The following is a 5,007-nucleotide window of genomic DNA, read 5'->3' as shown; positions in this document are numbered from 1 at the left end:
GCTAGGGATGTGACAACTCACCCCCACTAAACAAGAATCTCGTCTCGAGATTCAAGCGTAGGGTAGGGTGAAAAGGGGAACGCAAACTAGCACAATCTTCACGATCCAGGGTGCACTTCAAATGAACGTTGATTTGAACACCATTATTGTCTTGTCGTCTTGCTCTGAGAACTCCAGCTATCATGACAACGAGGGGAAAGGAAAGACCCTAAAAGAATTGTTCTTCTCGAAGGTCGAACAACTCAGGATTAACCCACGGAATGAGACATAGCAACATTTCTCGAGCTGAGAGACGAAGCACGCACCCATAGGAATGGAGTGAAGCAGATGACGAAGGTTCACTAGGTAGACAACAATTTCATACCTAAGAAGGTGGTAAACGATTGTCAACGTAGCGAGGAGTTGAGTTGCCATGATACCATAACGATACACCTTAGGGAAGGTGACTCGTAGAGATATCCCCTTAAGTGGCAAAAAGAATTACTTCTGATTCAGAGATCATTGAAACTCTTTAAACCAGCCTAAGGCAATTCACAACGATCGTTTGGAGGGGGTCGGTAGAATGGCATACTCGGACTTGGATGATGTGGATTATCTTGTTGAAGACAACGTAATGGATGAATTTGCTTATCACCGGAAATGGAAGAGACCCATGGTAGAATGGCACATTGGCGGTGCAAGCTGGGAACAAAATGCAAATGCTAGGAATGATTCTGGTAACTGGGGAAGAACCCAACAATAGAGAGTGAATTCGCTGTTTGAATAGGTCATAGCATTGCCGAGGAAACTGAGAGCAAACCCAGTTAGTGCTGATGATAACACGTAGCGCTTGTGCGTGCTCTCAAGAACTTGAGCATTTCCACAATCATCAAGGTTTTACCAACATCCGTGTCAAGGGTCCGGTAACACAACTCACTACCATGATGAATGGTGATGGAGGATGCAGATGCAAAGGAAGATAACACCTTCTCATATTTCACTCTAACAAGGCCAAGGGGACGAAATCTGGATGATCGACCGAGAGACATTTAGCACTCCGCTTCTAATGTTCTCCTTGATGTACTAGTGTATCCCATTCATAGATATGGTTTGATATCTAAAACATCAAGTAAAAAGGTCGGACTTCGGGAACACAAAAATCCATAGGGGCAACTAGGGAGTAAATCCTACGAAATCCCTATGGGGAGGTGGCCAACTTCCTCAACAAGATACTATAGTAATAGGTCTACCGGATGGGTGTGTTGGCCACGACATCCACCTTACCGGTTATCGAGAGACCAATATTATAGTTCTTAGGGAAATGTTCCAACCATCATATCTGCCTGAGATTCAGATCTGGTTGGTGTCAGGATATTCCAGGCTCATCGAGTCTTGGAAGAAAAACGGAAGTTTGCAACACAAATCGACGAGATGACGTTGCGGGATTCTCGGGAGATGAACTACGATAGCAAGCTCCAAAACATGAGCTGGTTCTGCTACAAACATGTGAACACGTTGTCCCAGACAAGCATGCCCACCTGGTAGTCTTACAATAAAACACTACCGAGTTCTGGTTGGGAACCATCAGCAAGGATATCAAAGTTCTTTCATAAGTCCGGATTAGCTCTTATGAAGGAACTCCTTCTCCTTGAACAAATCAATCAGTGGCTTGGTGTGCTCGGGACACCTATGGAATGGAGGTTGCAAGTCTCCGAACCACAGAATACTTCGCACGTATGCATAACTGATTTGGGATGATTCCAGAGGAAGCAAAACTAACTTTCTCAAATTCACGGCGGCAACTTTCACCAAATGCACGTGTATAAGAGGAAGTCACTACCTTCATCCAAACATATGCTTCATGAGCTAGCATGAACAAATGCTTTCAAAAGTTTCCAACACTAGCTTAATGTTCAACAAAATCATGGAGGAGATAAGGATGTTGTCAATGGGCTCAACAACAATTCATCCGGGTTTCCTTTTAAAAGGAATTCCATAGTTAAGTGAACACGGTGATAGCATTGGTCAGACCAAAGATGTAATGGTGTAAGCTCGAGGGATCAACCACGAATAAGACAACATTATGAGCATCGTTGGTACTGATTTGACTTGACGATGGCCCACACTCAAATCAAAGGATTGATAAGACAATAGGTCCAACAACTGATCACAGGGACCAATCGATGAAGATATCATCTTTCTTCAACACACACTACACAAGAATATCCCTTTGGAACGAACTAAGTCAGGCAAGATTTTATCTTCCAACTCTCCAAGTTGTTGTCTAGCTTAACCAACTAGCTCAGGGATATCTAACACCGATCTTGGAGAGAAGGTGGTTCACAAGAAACCAACTTGATCACGAACTCAACATAACAGTCAGGTGACAACCTGGTGATACTTTCGAGAAGATATTCGGAGAATCACGAACCACCGATATTTTACTAAGATCGAGAACAATCTCGCTTTTGAGGGCAAGACGATATAATCAAATGAGTGAGGACTTGACAAGATCCTAACCCATCAATCGAAGGGTGCACCGAAATAAGGACTGGGTAGCACGATCAGTCTTAGAAGGATGATTCGAAAACCAACATACTAAGGATGAAATTATTATCCTTTAACTACCAAGCAACAGAGTTGCTAGCAGTATTGATTTCACACATTACAATTCATTTGTCGGTATTCCGGTTGCATCAACACGAGGGCCGAGGAATGACTAATGATGGTGAGAAGTATCACTACATCAAAATTCATGAGAGTCGGTGCAGTTCTCATGACAATTCTGACATAAAGGGGGTAATACTCCAAGGTAGAACAAAACCAAAAGCTGGATTGGCATTTGATCTGCGGAATACAACTATTTTGACCCAATCCTAGATATGGAAGAGGTACTGGAGTTTGTTTCTCCTAGTCATTCTGCGATAGAATGGCTTGGCGGACCACAAGGGTAATAGGCATCGACGAACGAATGCACGCATACTCTTGACTATCAATTGATAGACGAGGGTCAGAAGACCACTAAAGAGAACAACTCAAAGGAACATATAATTTTCTGAGTTGTGGATGCATAGATTAGTATGTCGAACCAAGTTCAACATATTTCTTCCGGATAACCCATGCGGAAAGGTAGAACTGGCAAAGCCACAATATATAATGGAGAACTCATCAAAAATAATCCTGTTGTGATATTTCAGTTCAACGAGGAACTTCTGCCATAAGTAGTTCATGGTATTTGGAAGAAGAAGATACCACGGACTTCAAGGACTATCGCAAAGGTTACTAATATCCTAAAGGCACTAGCAATTACTATCAACATGAAGTAGGTAGAGTGAATCTCGGGTTCAGAACCCAGGAGTAGAATACCTACTACTAAGTAGCATCACGGGATGCTTTCGAGGATAAAGGCCAGAATCTTCACACTAGGACACAAATCATGGCTAGACCACTAGATGATCCCCTAAGCACTTAGGGTCATAATAATAATTCCAACATATATGTCGAGGCAATAATTACCTCAACACACCGATTAGTGTGGTTAATCTGGCCCATGGGAACATCGGAAACAGAAGGAAGGGATTTGCAAATGCATCGGACTATTTAGAAACCTGGGATGACTCGGACAGCATAACGGCTGTAAATGCTCAGAAAAGACTTGAGACATTCACAAAAATGGTGGCATAACCACTCAGAAGCACAATATCAAGGTTTCGAGATCAACAATTAACATATGGAGGTAGTAGGAACTGAACTCAAGCTTAAATCCAACAATCTTATAAGTCTACGGATTAGTAACATGTGATCCTGATAGAAAAAAGAGATAGCCTAGTTCTTAATCCCCGTAGAAGAGAAGATGATGACTCAGATCAGAAGGCCATGAGGTATAAGGAGTAAAAAGAGCCTTACGTTCCATCCCACAATCAATTCCCTTATATAACTAAAGAATTTCTAGACTCAACTTCGACCAGTTTGGCTTGGTAATCCTACAGGCAGTCAAGCTCTGATACCAACGCTGTCAGGACCCCGACTCAATGCCACATCGATCTAGCATGTAACACCTCATATCACTTTGCGGCCTCACGCACGGTATTCCCACGGGTGTCGCCTTACCTTTGCCCGAGACCGTTTGCGCTTTTTGGCACACGTATATGACAGTGTCGCTAGCATCCATATGATAAGGAGTCCGGGCTGACATGGCTAGTCGTAAACCCAAAGCGGCACAGACTTACAGGGACAGGCATCCATGACCCAGCATCGAACGTGTCGGTCATCAGCAAGTGAATCCAGGCTGTAGCACTGGGCTAGCAGGACTCCGGTGAACCGGGCTGTAGCGGGCTAACAGGACTCCGGTATTCACCGCGTGACATTTCCCCGAAGGGACAGACACAGGAACGAAGAAGGACACATGCCGGCCAGCCTAAGTGTCCCGGAGCAGTAGCAAGCTACCATGGCTCGGTGGAAACACTAGGAGACATTTCCCGGTAAGAGAGGCTACCAAGGATAAACAACTAGGTTGTCAGATCCCACACATACCAAGCATTTCAATAACATACACACAATATGCTCGATATGTGCAAATACAACATGGCATCACAACATGACTCTACAACTCAAGTATTTTAATCCATAGGCTCCGAGGAGCGAGATATTGCAAACATGGGTCTCATGACCCAACACTCAGAGCATACAAGTCAAGCACAAGCGGAGGCTATCATGTCTGAGTACAGACATCTATAAATGAAAAAGGCTGAGAAGCCTGACTATCTACCAAATCCTGCCGAGGCACAAGATCGTAGCTGAGGTAACAAGCTAAACGTCGAAGACCACGCGGAAATACTAGTGAGACTGAAGTCTCTCTGCAAAAACATAAAATAGGCAAACGTGAGTACAAATGTACCCAGCAAGACTTACATCAGAACTATCTACATATGCATCATTATCAACAAAGGGATGGTGGGGTTTAACTGCAGCAAGCCAGCTTTGACTCGGTGGCTATCCTAAACTACGACTGCAAGCGACTCTTTTGAG

The sequence above is a fragment of the Triticum dicoccoides genome, chromosome 1B (genome assembly GCF_002162155.2).
Source record: "Triticum dicoccoides isolate Atlit2015 ecotype Zavitan chromosome 1B, WEW_v2.0, whole genome shotgun sequence".
Lineage (NCBI taxonomy): Eukaryota > Viridiplantae > Streptophyta > Magnoliopsida > Poales > Poaceae > Triticum > Triticum dicoccoides.
The sequence above is the reverse complement of the archived record's forward strand: the minus strand, read 5'-3'. Positions refer to the sequence as shown.